The 15,007-nt window shown below is 40.6% G+C and overlaps 1 long non-coding RNA gene across 1 annotated transcript in view; it reads right to left on the bottom strand.

Annotated features, from left to right (window-relative positions):
- Positions 1–6,975: 6,975 nt before the first annotated feature.
- LOC138967197 (uncharacterized) overlaps positions 6,976–15,007 on the bottom strand; it is an 8,604-nt gene continuing 572 nt past the window's right edge. The window contains exons 1-5 of the long non-coding RNA XR_011455867.1: positions 14,496–15,007; positions 12,887–13,000; positions 11,933–12,038; positions 11,030–11,182; positions 6,976–10,076 (exon numbers count right to left, since the gene is read on the bottom strand). The exon at positions 14,496–15,007 is cut by the window's right edge and continues 572 nt beyond it. This is a non-coding gene — a long non-coding RNA (uncharacterized lncRNA). The remainder of the gene's footprint in view (positions 10,077–11,029; positions 11,183–11,932; positions 12,039–12,886; positions 13,001–14,495) is intronic.

Genomic DNA, 15,007 nt, shown 5'->3' with positions numbered 1-15,007 from the left:
ATTTGACCACCCCTGTGTTTACAGAATTCCTTGTTTAAAACTATCATTTGTGCACAGAGGAAGAGGGGGGGGGGTGTATTTGACCACCCCTGTGTTTACAGAATTCCTTGTTTAAAACTATCACTGTGCCACAGAGGGAATGGGGGGTGTATTTGACCACCCCTGTGTTTACAGAATTCCTTGTTTAAAACTATCACTGTGCACAGAGGGAAGGGGGGGGGGGGGTGTATTTGACCACCCCTTGTTTACAGAATTCCTTGTTTAAAACTATCACTGTGCACAGAGGGAAGGGGGGGGGGGGGTATTTGACCACCCCTGTGTTTACAGAATTCCTTGTTTAAAACTATCACTGTGCACAGAGGGAAGGGGGGGGGGGTGTATTTGACCACCCCTGTGTTTACAGAATTCCTTGTTTAAAACTATCACTGTGCACAGAGGGAAGGGGGGGGGGGTGTATTTGACCACCCCTGTGTTTACAGAATTCCTTGTTTAAAACTATCACTGTGCACAGAGGGAAGGGGGGGTGTATTTGACCACCCCTGTGTTTACAGAATTCCTTGTTTAAAACTATCACTGTGCACAGAGGGAAGGGGGGTGTATTTGACCACCCCTGTGTTTACAGAATTCCTTGTTTAAAACTATCACTGTGCACAGAGGGAAGGGGGGGGGTGTATTTGACCACCCCCTGTGTTTACAGAATTCCTTGTTTAAAACTATCACTGTGCACAGAGGGAAGGGGGGGGGGGTGTATTTGACCACCCCTGTGTTTACAGAATTCCTTGTTTTAAACTATCACTGTGCACAGAGGGAAGGGGGGGGTGTATTTGACCACCCCTGTGTTTACAGAATTCCTTGTTTAAAACTATCACTGTGCACAGAGGGGGGGGGGGGGGGGGGGGGGTGTATGTGACCAAGTGAAGTGCATTGCTACATAATAAAATGAGCAAATCCGTCCCGTGAAGAAAACTTCTGCTTACTTAATTGTCAGATTTGCCAAGGCGTGTACATGAAATAAGATTATCATTCTAAATGCTGAATCAACATTCTGACTGTTTCCTATGAAACCAGGCTTGATTTTTGGTATGAATCCAAGTTAAGGGATAGCATGTGTAAAAGCAGAATTGTGTACAGAGGCAGCTTTGTGTTATTAAAGGCCGGCTGCTTTTCGTGAACACAGTTTGGCTCACATCTCACATCACCTGCCAGGCTTTTTTTACAAAAAAATTTTTTTTACCATGGGATAAGACTATCCCTCCATTTAAGCACATACCAGCAATAAACACAGTGGTTACTTGTGATGAACTAGTGGCAAGACAAATGATTTAAGCATCACATAACCTTCCTAAGTGAAGTCAAGTTATGTGTGTGTGCATGTGTGTGTGTCAGCATAGAATGTTGAGGACAGTTCGATGGTAAATAACCCTGACAATTTTAGCCTATGATTGTGCCTACATTGTGGCAGGATTGGATGTGGATCTTCAAAAGCCTAAGTTAACAAAAAAGTATGTAAAAGTACATTTTGAATAGTAGTTTTTTTCTCAGAGGGAAGATATCACAAGATATGATCGTTCCACTGCATGTATGCCACATAACTAAAACAAAAATTAAATGTTATTTTAATCGTCTTTTGGGTAAAACAAATACACCATCAATATATTATAATAATGATCTTGCTTGTTTACAGATGGACAACAGCTACTGCCAGGACCAGGTTACGCATAAAGAAAACAGTCAACACTTGGCTGGTGCTGCAGCTTCTTTGATGTCTATTTTTTTTTTTTTTAAAGACAGACAGCTACCAGCTCATTCAAGACCATAGCCCCATCTTACTCACGCAGAACAGACAGCCATCTTTCGCCTTTGCACAGAACACTGCTGTCTGAAGGTACACATCAAAAGGATAGGTTTTGCACCTACAGCGTGCGACTGTGGCTAGGGTAGGAAGAACAGACTCTGCAACACGTTCTGAGAGGGTGGCCTTTTCTTGCCACCCGTACCCCTGTGCAACAAGACTTGGCCAGAGAGCACACATCCAAATGCAAACACTGAACACTGAAGAGGAAGAAGAAGAAGAAGGTGCCCACACAGAAGGACATAAATCTACTTTAAGGGCACACAAGTTTACAGCAGTTTATTGAATTGTAGCAGATTATAGGGAGAAAATGAACAAGCTAAATAGGCTGTACAGTACTTCACTTGAACAATGTATAAAGTTCCCTGTATTAAGAACATTTACAGATCACAAGACATTGTGTTTTCTTTTGTTTACAATACAAATGTTTCATAATAAAAAGATGTGCACTAGGCAAGATCCTTAAAATGTAAAACTAGTAGTGTGACAATTTTGAATTGTTCAGAGATGGTTTTTCTTCAGTGGTAAATGTTTTAGCTTTTTTATAAGATCCCGTTAGGGAAGCATACTATAAAACCTTGACCTTCCAAACTGTGTTAGCACCCTGGGCTGCGATCATTGTGTTGAGCTACTTAAAGGCACAGTGCAGCTTACAGCCTTCGTTTTGCGTTTTTGTTGCAGCTGAGTGCATTTACAGTTCAAAAATCCTCCTATGGTAGTAAAACAAACCCAAAACTACCCAACGATGACATCTATGAAGCTCGACAGTTTCTTGTTCACGCGAGTGCATAAATTAACCTAGTTATTACGTGGTGTTTGGTCGGAGTTCGATTCAACTGAGTGATTCCGGCCTCCATTTTGTTTTATACAAACTCATGATGATGTCTGACATAGTTTGCTAGTGACGTGTCTTTTTGTGCATGATGTGGTGATCTACCTGATCTAAATTTAGATCCAAAAATAGGTCAAGACCAGCCGGGTCCGAGTACGAAATTGATTCGTAAAAAAATCGCAGTTCTTGACTCTTTGGGTGCAAGTCAATGAAACTTGGTAGTTCTTCTAACAGATAGCTGCCTGAGGTATGACTAAAAGCCCCAGGGGCTCCGTGCACCTGAATTTGACAAGTTCAGTACCTTCAGCAAGCGCAAGTACAGTAGAGAAGCGCTTGACACACTGAAAAAGGCCTACTACGAGCAAAAGAAAAAAAATCAGTGATGCATGTGCTTTTGATGTAATCTTCTTTGACATTATGATGACTACAAAAACTGACTGATGTGTTTTGTTTGTGAATGATGGATATATGTGCATGATTGCGTTTCGCAGACACAGTTGTCATGTGCGTTGTAATTGGCGACGAATGCTGGATGATTACTATTTTTGTACCAGGATTACTATTTTTGGGGCTGAGCATTACTCCAAAACACTTATGGGGGTAAACAGGTCTGCAGCACAACTACAAATGTAGAAATGTCGTCTGCATTTTGTATATTTTAAAAGGTTATTTTTGTGCACAGAACATACATCTGCAGGGAGGTTTGGAGGGTGAAGTTAGGATCTGTTAGGAGGCATACAGCATCACACTCATTTTGTGTGTGTGTATTTTGTGTTGACAGATAAGACACTGTCATTCCAGCAGAAACCTGTGATGATGCACATTTTATTGAAGTGACCAGCTGAAATTGTATGTACGTTGTTATGAAATTGACAAATGATCCCTGCTTTGCAATCCTGGGTTAATGATATTGCCAAAATTAAAACGTGGAGGAAAAAGTGAGTGTAAACCTATTCTTGTGGTGGTGGTGGTGGTGGTGTGTGTGTGTGTCTGGTTAGTGTGTGTTTGAGTGTGTGTTAAACAAACAACGACAAACAACACCAAACCTACATCAAACAAGCACAACAAAAACAAATTACACAAAAAAATGGCAAAAATCAGAATATCAACTGAGAAAAAAACCGTGGCTGAATGCAATACTTATTATAACTTAAAAAGTAAAAGTGTGCGTGTGGATGTGTGCGTATGTTTGAGTGTTTTAAACAAACAACAAACCTAAATTAAAGAAGCACAACAAACAAACAAAAAACCTGGCAAAGTTCTGAACATTAACACAATGCTGCTTTCTGCTTTGAGGGGAGGAATAAAATGACTGAAGCCGGACTGCCGAGAGGAGGAAGGAGGGGGAAAAGAACACGCAGACATGAAAACACACACAACTCTATGACAGATAAACTGCTTATGTTCAAAAATCAAGAATATTTAAGCGTGCACACACGCACGCACACACACACACACACACAGACTCTCCTCGTGAAAGTAAAGGTAAACTCGAACTTGAAGGTAAGTATAAATGTTTGATATGGAAGAAACCTGTGATAAAAGTCTTTGTATAAATCATCGGTACCAACAAAATTCAGTTGCCACAACGCGTAAAAGGACATACTGTAGTTTCAAATTAGTAACAATCTAAGCCATTTTAATCAGCACTGGTGTCCGGCAAGCACTAACAGATACAACAGCACGTGTATGCATCTTGAAGTAATAAGACCTTGAAGTAGGGCCTAGAGTTTACACTATGCATTATGTAATGCTTTAATTCAGCTGCCTAACTGTGGAACTTTGCAAATGTGTGAGGACCGTTTCACAAAACAGACAAAACACCCTCTCAGTTATTTACACAAATCAGTTCCAGAATGTGCGTGTTCCTTTTCCGTCTCTACAAATTAATGTTATCTGGGGGGAAAACGAATCATTGTCGCTTCCGCCCTCAGTTATAATTGCCTGAGCATAATAGGAAATGCAACAGGTGTAGTCTTCCGCCTGATTTTTAGTCAAGATATTTCGACACAGAATGTTTCTTTCTTTTTTCTTTGTATGTTCACAAGCTCACATACAATCATTTATGCAACACTGACAATAAGACCAGACCAGAGTTGTGATTGAAATGGGCAGTTTATTTAATAAAGCTCCAGAATGAATAAAAATACATGACAAAATAAGGTGGTCCCGCTGTACAAAGCCGGTTACCAAACACACACACACACCAACACACACAAACACACTCACGCACGCACACTGACACACACACACACACACATGACACACACACACACACACACACACACACACACACACACACACACACACACACACACACACACACACACACACACAGAGTAACATTGTACAACTTACTGTCACATTCAAGCGGGAACACCAAACAAAACGTATCATCAAATGAAACAACATTTTAAGTGGTCAACTGAGCAGATGACCACAAACCACACTTGAAATCTTCACATTTTAACACTTTCTCCTGTATCCACAAAAGTCATTTATGCTGACTAGATAATGACATAATAAAATGACATCAATAAAACCATTCCCTTTTTTGTTTTAAAGAAAAACAAGAAAATTAAAATAACGCAAAGAACTGATGCTCAGTAAGGTTGGGTATCGATAGATTTGAAAAAGTCCATAATTGCAGACTGCGTATTGGTATGAGTGATTTGAATTTTGATTTATGTCAGCGGCACCTCAAGGAATGCCCCAAATGTGAGTGCGGTTACCCAAGGGAGACTGCTGAGCACTATTTGTTGCATTGACCCTTGTGTAGAGATGTACGATTATTGTCAATTGATAACTGATTATAAGTTTATTGAAATATTATTGAAAGGCATCCCGCAATATTCCCGGAATGTCAATCAGACCATATTCATAACTGTACAAGAATTTATTAAGACAAACAGGCATGTTCCGTACATGAGCCTCTACATTTTATTCATAATGTTCATTTGACACTGTCATGAGACAAATGCTGCCTGACCAATTGTTCTTCGTAATTTCTCTCGTGTTTTGTGTCCTTGTTTCGACTTATCGATTATGGCCCAATCGTTATGTAATTTAGTGCCATTTTCGACGATCACAAAATGTATTAACTTTGCGTGTGTGTCTTCTGTGCATTTAATATTATTGTGACGTGACCCACTCTTCCGACATTTCTGGCGCTCCAAGTCTTCGTCGTCCTTTTTTTTTCCCCTTATGCTGAATTCTGTTCTCTCGTACCCCATTTCTTTTTGTTTCTTGTTTTTACCCCCACCAAGTTCTGTACTACCACCCCCTCCATTTTTTGATTGCTTGCGCATCAGGTTTGTCTGTTTGTTTTCGTTGTCTGAAATGAGTAAATGTATCTAGTCCGCCATCATGCTAAACTTTGTTATGTACATACCAGGATGACTTAAAATAAGCATTTATGCTTGAGTTATCTTAAAAAAAACAATGCATTGTTTCTGTCATGATAACAAATTGAATAAAGTTTTGTAAACAAATGGACTGATTATAGTTGACCCTGATATGTGATTACGGGATAGTGTCACATTAATTTATTTCTACTTTCACTTGTACTTTTGTACTTAAAACAAATCACTGAAATGTAAAAGTTATTATTTTTTCCATTGTGAAGTGTCGTCAGTCTCCTCAAGGTAATGCAGTCAAACTCAACCAAAAGTTGGAGGGGCTTCTTCATACTTTCAGTGTGTGTGTGTGTGTGCGCGTACGTGCGTGTGTGTGTGTGTGATTTCTTTTGACACTATGCACGTTTGTATATAACCGCCTGTGCACAAAAAGAAGAACATAATCGAATCTTATCATTCATTTTTGCTTAATTGATTGATTGGTATGCATGTTTCTAACAGTGACCGTTACCAAAGTGAGTATAGTGCGCTTCCCAAGCATAAAACGGTGCATGACTCTGGATTTGCGTCTGAGATATTGACACATCACTGTGAGAAAAAGCGTTAATGAAAAAAGAAGACTATTTATTTTCCTTGAGCATTATCTTAAAGTGGTGTGCCAAAAACTTTTAAATTCAAAAATTCAATATTTAACTTTAGGAAAAGCACTGTAGAGAGAAAACCACGCTTGTGTGTTCAGAATAGTCTCCATGTGGTATCAATATAAATGATTCAAATGTATGGAAGAGAAGCTGTTTCTGCTGGATTAATACACACACACAATTGTGCACTCACACATAAGCACGCATGCATGCTCACACACACACACACACACACACACACACACACACACACACAGAAACAACAAATTCATTATGACAAAACCAAATACGAAGTCCTATTTCACAAATTTTATATCTTCTCCTTTTCACCATATACAAATACAGTCACGGAGTACATTTATAAGGCCAAATTATTAAGAAATATTATTTTCTGTGCTTGAATTACCCAGTGTGTAGCATGATCACCACGAAGGTACAATTCACAGAAGTTGAGTAATCACTTTACAAAACCCATACCAGTACCACATTGTTATGTTAAATCCTATTTATTAACCCACACAAATAGAAGAAGATAGCTTTGTGAAGACTTTCATTTTCCAACCAAATGCTGTTCAAAGATTATTCTTTCTTTCTATATTTGGTGTTTAACGTCGTTTTCAACCGTTCAAGGTTATATCGCGACGGGGAAAGAGGGGGGGGGGGGGGGGGGGGGGGGGGGGGGGATGGGGGATGGGATAGAGCCACTTGTTAATTGTTTCTTGTTCACAAAAGCACTAATCAAAAAATTGCTCCAGGGGCTTGCAACGTAGTACAATATACTACCTTACTGGGACAAGTTTCCAGTACAAAGGACTTTAACATTTCTTACATACCAATCAATATGAGGCTTATATTGCGCGTATTCTGTGGGTACAGTTCTAAGCTCGGGGATTTTATTTTAATTTTATTTTATGCAATTTATATCGCGCACATATTCAAGGCACAGGGATTTATTTATGCCGTGTGAGATGGAATATTGTTTTACACAATACATCACGCATTCACATCGGCCAGCAGATCGCAGCCATTTCGGCGCATATCCTGCTTTTCACGGCCTATTATTCCAAGTCACACGGGTATTTTGGTGGACATTTTTATGAAAATTTATCTATGCCTATACAATTTTGCCAGGAAAGACCCTTTTGTCAATCGTGGGATCTTTAACGTGCACACCCCAATGTAGTGTACACGAAGGGACCTCGGTTTTTCGTCTCATCCGAAAGACTTGAACCCACCACCTAGGTTAGGAAAGGGGGCAGAAAATTGCTAACGCCCTGACCCAGGGTCGAACTCGCAACCTCTCGCTTCCGAGCGCAAGTGCGTTACCACTCGGCCACTGACACGATACACCAACACGATATTAGCACTCCAGATTTTTATCTCGCAGTTTTTCTGAAGGACTTTGCATTTGAAAACTATTCTCAGACAAAATATGAGTTTAAACTGCAAGTACATGTACAGGGAGTCTGAAGGGTTCAAGTCGGATGAGATAGACTACTGTTGTGGCAATCTTCGAATTTGAAAATCATTTTTTTAAAAGAGTAAAACTCATAGTTCTTCTTCTTCTTCGCTCATGGGCTGAAACTCCCACGTTCACTCACAAATTTGCACGAGTGGATTTTTACGTGTATGACCGTTTTTCCCCCACCATTCAGGCAGCCATACGCCGCTTTCGGGAGAAGCATGCAGGGTATTTTTGTGTTTCTATAACCCACCAAACTCTGACATGGGTTACAGGATCTTTTCCGTGCGCACTTGGTCTTGTGCTTGTGTGTACACACGAAGGAGGATAAGGCACTAGCAGGTCTGCACATAAGCAATGACCTTGGAGATCAGAAAATTCTCCACCTTTAACCTACCAGGCGGCCGCGATTTTGACTCATGACCTTCTGAATAGGAGGCCGATGTCTTATCCACAAGAACACCGAGCCCGTCCAAACTCCTAGTAAAAACAACAACTGCAAATCTGGGAGCAAAATGTAAACGGTTACAGTTTCAACTATCCTTCCCCTTTATATCAGCATTTTTGGAAACCTAAACGAAAGAGTATTCAAGAACAACAGTCACGGATTCAGATTTAAAAAAACAAATGGTAACTATGCTTTTTGGAAATTCTTTCTTTAATTGGTGTTTAACGAAGGTTATATCGCGACAGGGAAAGGGGGGGAGATGGGATAGAGCCACTTGTTAATTGTTTCTTGTTCACAAAAGCACTAATAAAAAAAATGCTCCAGGGGCTTGCAACGTAGTACAATATACTACCTTACTGGGAGAATGCAAGTTTCCAGTACAAAGGACTTAACATTTCTTACATACTGCTTGACTAAAATCTGTACAAACATTGACTATATAAGAAACACTTAACAAGGGTAAAAGGAGAAACAGAATCCGTTAGTCGCCTCTTACGACATGCTGGGGAGCATCGGGTAAATTCTTCCCCCTAACCCGCGGGGGGTCTTTTTGGAAATGCGCTTCAGACAAATGCCTTTGCACACGTTATGTTACTCACAGCAAAATGCAAGAATAATTGGGGACCACATGGGATGGGGCAAATTGGGAGGGAGCAATTCGGGACACCACCATAAATATCTACCAAATATTTACAAATAGCTATCTTAGTACATGCATAACATGCTGTACCAATACACAATTTCTTTAAATAACTATGTAAGGATTATTGGCAGTCTCCCGGAGCATGTTTCACGCTATCCTGCGATCAGGACAAGCGACTGACTGTGATGTGTATGCTGTGCGGCGTGCGCTACATAAGAAACCTTTTTTTAAATTTGTATTAAATATAATCACCTGAGCCACGAATGGCTAGCTGACAGCGGCTATCTTTTACACAACAAATTCTGAACTCTGATGAACTCGTGACCGCTGATTTTTAAAGGCAAGGGGTATCATATTGTGCGCATGGCATACACATCCAAGTTGGTCGTTTGTCCCGATTGTGGGATACAGCCCGTCAGAGGCGTAGAGCGTGCTCGAGATGTTTTGAAAAACCTGACTGCAGTACAGGGATTTGTACACCTCCGGACTGCTGATAATCCTAACAGAATTATTTTCAAAAACCGTCTATTGCCTTGAAAGCAAACCTGGAATTTCTGATGCGAGTTGCCAGAAAGAAAGTTCACTAACAAGATCCAGGCCAACACCAACCCCCCCCCCCATCCCCCTAAATAACACTAAGGAGTGAGGTGAGCTTAAATAACTAATTAATTAATCAATCAATAAATTCTCTGCTGAAATCCCCAACTTCGCGCATCGAAGCTATGAAAAACAGGACACTGCCACGTTTCCATTCAGCTAAACGCCACACCATTTTCAAGAGGGGATGTCTCAGGAAGAAAGATGTGACGCTCCCGATTCATATGTTTCAGAAGACAGCCCACCTGAGAAAAAGAAGAACACAATATAGAAATAATAACAACCTGTCAACCACAAATACATTAAAGTTTTTCAAACAGTTCACTAATCCGACAAACTCATGCTCGTTTCTGGTGCATTTGATAAAGCCAATTACGGGTAGATGCTAGACAACAGCAAAACCACCACCACATAACAACACAAGATTGTTTATGGTTGTTTACAGTCTCTTGAACACAGGAGTCAATCGAGACCATATATATAACAAGAAGCATAAAAAAGCACTTCAGTTTGAAACCCAGGTTCAATGTAGTAAATGATATTGCATCAATGTTCCATCCATCCTCAGCACTTTCAAAACCAGTTTCTTCTAGGTCATACACACCTTTTCCTCGATTGATCCACAGTACATCAGATCGCTATTGTTCTTTTTATGATTTGCACCAAGGGAATGATTAACATTTCTGTCTTAGTCATATGTAACAAGCTTTAAGCAAAAGCATAATATTCTACACATTCACATATTGTAAGGTTGAAGGGGTCTATGTCGACCAAAAGAAGGTGTATTCCCCATAGCCATAGGTGTTTTCCCTGTGTACCGGGAATACAGTTGGATTTTCTGTAAAGAAGTATAATATCGTACAATCTTGCGCCAAGCGCGTGACTGCGGTTAGATAGGAGAATCTATTTAAAATCCTGAATTCGCGTGCGGCATCCAGTCAAGCAAAACATGCTTCGACCGTTTATCAAAACGGATTTAGTTAAAGAAACATCTGCACCCCCACCCCCAACAGCCTGGTATTATGTTTTCCTCGCTGGTACTCTCGTCCATTGAATCACTTTCACTTTCGTAAGCTTGAAGTAACTCCATGGCGTCTAACGGAAGTATATTCCCTGTATATGTACAGGAAATTAACATACAGGGAATACAGCCACTGTTGGTCGACATAGACCCCTTCTAAAGTGCTGCAGTAGTTACCTTTCCCTCCAAGGACCAAGCTGTTCATCCACTGTAGGGCTGACCGGGGTTCCCCCTTAGCAGAGTGAGTGGCGAATCCTGGCTGATAAATTTCCTTTCATTTTCCATGAATGAAGAATACCAGCTGGGTTCTTTTATTCATGGACCTGTGTTCTGCAACACACACAAATCAGCCACCATCTTGTAAATATATGTAAAAGAAAGCAAGTGGCAATCTGAATAACAGAATACAAAATGATCAATCCACACAATCATACTTCAGCACTGAAAGTCCACAAAATGAAGCACTGCTAGTACATGTACTTCTCATAATTTACTGAAACTTTACTCGTCAAAACAACCATTTGTTTTATCGACTTTACTCGCATGTGGCGAGTAGATTAACATTTCTACTCACCATTTACATGATTTTTACTCGCCATGGCGAGTAATTGAAAATACTCGCCACTTTCAGGCCTGTACTTGTGCATGAGATGTGTTTACCATCCATATGCCCAGACCATGCGCCCTTCTGTTGTGCTCAGAACAGTAAAGAGTTGCTTGCTGGGGTGGTTGTTCATAAGTTAACAGTTCACAAGAGGGCACAAACAAGAGCAAAAACACAGGTGCCTGATTCACACTCATTCAAATGCAGAACCTTATTTTTGCATGAACAGAGTAAGACATGATTCTTACATAGCTGACCCTACCCCTGGCAGAAAAGTGCTTGAAATTGTCCATGTGGTCTCTATCAGTACATTTGATGCGTATTTGTGATACATATATACTGATATAGAGACAAGTAACAAGTGGACATTTCTTCTGACACCTCTACCATTTGTACACCTGCACAAATCTCCTGCCATAGACTACAAAAGGAAAACATACAAATCAAAACAAACACAAATTTAACCTAATGTTTACCTTTCAGCAGCAGAAAAGGCTGTGTTTTTTGTGGTGTCTCAGAGTAAAGCCACGGTGTTGGAGATCTATGCAAAACTAGGCTGTAGGCAAGGTCCAACATCTTTAGCTGCACACACAAAAAGAAGAAGCAAGAAATCACATGACATAGATGACATTCCTCACTAGTACAAAACCACAACTACACTAGTCAACTACCAATGTAAGAATCATAGTCCTGCAAGATTACCCTCTTAAAAAGTAAGATTGCTTTCATTCAAACACTACCGTGGGACCAAACTCCCCCCCCCCCCCCCTCCTTTTTTTGAGTTTTTCCTACATGTGTGTTGATGTTTCCATTAATTCCAAGCCCTGAAACTGTGAACTTGAGATCTTTATGTATGCACACAGTCACAGGCTTAATAAGCTATTCAGAAACCAAGCAGAGTCTGCACAACGTCAATTCTGAGAAATAAATCCCCACAACCGGTTTCAAGGCCACTATACCGACTGAGCTATTGCTTGCCATGCCAACCTCCACCCCCATTTGGAACATGCACAACTAGTATACCCATACACATGTAATAATACTGCTTGCCTTCCTCCCCCACCCTCCAAATCAATAAACACTAAATGTATGCAATCAGTAATCTTTTAGTTAGTAGTTGACTACCATCACTACTCTCTCCACACCCACCCACCCTCTTGCACACCAGCGACACACCCCCATCGCCCAATCATTTCCATGATTCTCTCTGCCATATAGTTATCCTAAACACTAAGATTATGACACATTTGTTTTCCAATTAGGAACATAAAAAATTACTGTAAAAAAAATGTACAATCATGCACTCTCTGAGTCTGACAAGAGAGTGTGAGAAAAGTCAAGAAAGCAAGACATGTGTGACATAACTAAATCTTCTAATCTATTCCTGAGATTTACTCTTGACAGCTTAAAATGGAACCTCATGCACTTACTGTTCTGAATTGTAGAAATTTCTTGTAGTTATAGCAGCAAAGGCAGTTTTATTGGGTACCACCAGGTGTCACTCTGTCATCATCTGATCAAGCATTCAAGCAAATGGTTCAGCACTGAAACAGTAAATAGCAAGAGTGTACAGAAAAATACACAAACTTTCTCATTAATTTGTATCTTCAACTTCACATTATTCATAAATAATGATACCTTAATACTTTGACTAAGTTTGAGTAGGATTAACACCATGCAGAGCCAGAAGTTAACTTGAAATAAAATAACTATACGTTACTCAATACTGCACTCAATGAGTCAATTGTCAGCAAAGGTGATAATCAATGCAAGGTAAAACCAAAGGATGCAACTCAGTCAGCAATTGCAAAAACTACATAATTCTAATCAAGCTGTCAGTTTCATTAGCTATCAGAATTCAAAACATGTTCTTGTTTTTGTTGTTGCTGTTGTTCATGACTACATTAATGTATCTCAGCATTTCTAGTTTCTACACTATAGCCATTAAAAAAACCAAAAGAAGTGTCCCAATGTTTAATGAAGCGCTCTTGCAATTAAGTCACAATTGTTTGCAGTTGCTGAGAAAAGCTAATAGTAATAGTCCTTACAGTAAGTTGAGTAACAAATTATAAACAATTGCTGTTAACACTCATAGTACAAGAGAGCAAACCACTGCAAAACTATAGTCATTTATCAATGTTATGCTTGCCATCCACCCCCGACCCCAAACCTCTCCCATATTTTATGTACATCAGACTAGTATTCTTGTTAGTTCATTTCAGCTGTAACAGTGACAACACGTTTGCACACTACAGACCTGGAAGTGGAAATGTTAACACATGGAGTGCTAAATTTCAGGATACAATCTGTTTGTTTGTTTGCTTAACGCCCAGTCGACCACGAAGGGCCAATCAGGGCGGTGCTCCTTTGACATTTAACGTGCGCCACACACAAGACAGAAGTCGCATCACAGGCTTCGTGTCTCACCCAGTCACATTATTCTGACACCGGACCAACCAGTCCTAGCACTAACCCCATAATGCCAGACGCCAGGCGGAGCAGCCACTAGATTGCCAATTTTAAAGTCTTAGGTATGACCCGGCCGGGGTTCGAACCCACGACCTCCCGATCACGGGGCGGGCGCCTTACCACAAGGCCAACCGTGCCGGTCATACAATCTGTTACAAAGTACAAACACTGGCAATCGGAGAGAACAGTGTTACTGTAAGTCTTTACAGTAACATCAAACAGTATCCCCTCTTTTTGGTAGTACAGTGGAACAACACTTTTAATATCCCCTGATTAAAGACTCCCTCCCTTTTAAGACCCTGTTTTCTCAGATTTGTCTGTCCACAACCTCTCTATATTTACTCTCATCTCAAGACTTCTTCCTTTTAAGACCTGATTTTTTCAGATTTGTTTAGGTCCTAAAAGGAGGGGGGGGGGGGGGGGGGTTCGATCGACTTTACTGGTACCGTGAAACCGAAAGTGACCAAGTCATCAAGGGCACGTATATTCCTGCTGCTCTGTTAGCACCGATCATATTTTAGAAACGTTGCACTCTGTCGTCAACAAATGTAGGAATAAAAATAGTATTACCTTCACCAGCTGTCTCCATGGAGTCGAAAGACCATCGGCCGGTTTGGCTCGCTTGTGCCATTCCTGGATGAAAATTGAAATGACCCTGGCTGCTCCGTTCTTGGCATCAATGGCAGTGCAAAAAAAGCGAATCCCGACTCCCATCCAGGATAAGCTGTACGGCACGGCGGCGTCTCTGCAGATGACCACTACATTTGGACGATTTGGACTGGTCTCCACGTGTTGCGGCAACAAGCAGAAGAAGATACAGATAAGGTGGCGGGAGTGATGTCCCTTCGCTGCAGTGACTAAAAATACAAAACTATCTCAAAATAAAAACACAAGGAACGGTTTGTAATTGTTGATGGGTAGTTAAATTTGTGACAAAAGAAATTAAACGTTCAAATGACTTACCACCCCCCTCTGCTATGTCAGTTGCGAGTATGTCAGTATGTGTTTGTGTTTATGTGTGTGTGTGTGTGTGTGTGTGTCACAGCCCGGGCCGGCAGTGTGCCCGTCAGTGTGTACGGTAC

The sequence above is a fragment of the Littorina saxatilis genome, linkage group LG5 (genome assembly GCF_037325665.1).
Source record: "Littorina saxatilis isolate snail1 linkage group LG5, US_GU_Lsax_2.0, whole genome shotgun sequence".
In the NCBI taxonomy this organism is placed as follows: Eukaryota; Metazoa; Mollusca; class Gastropoda; order Littorinimorpha; family Littorinidae; genus Littorina; species Littorina saxatilis.
Note: the sequence above shows the minus strand (reverse complement) of the source record. Positions and strands in the feature narration are given on the sequence as shown.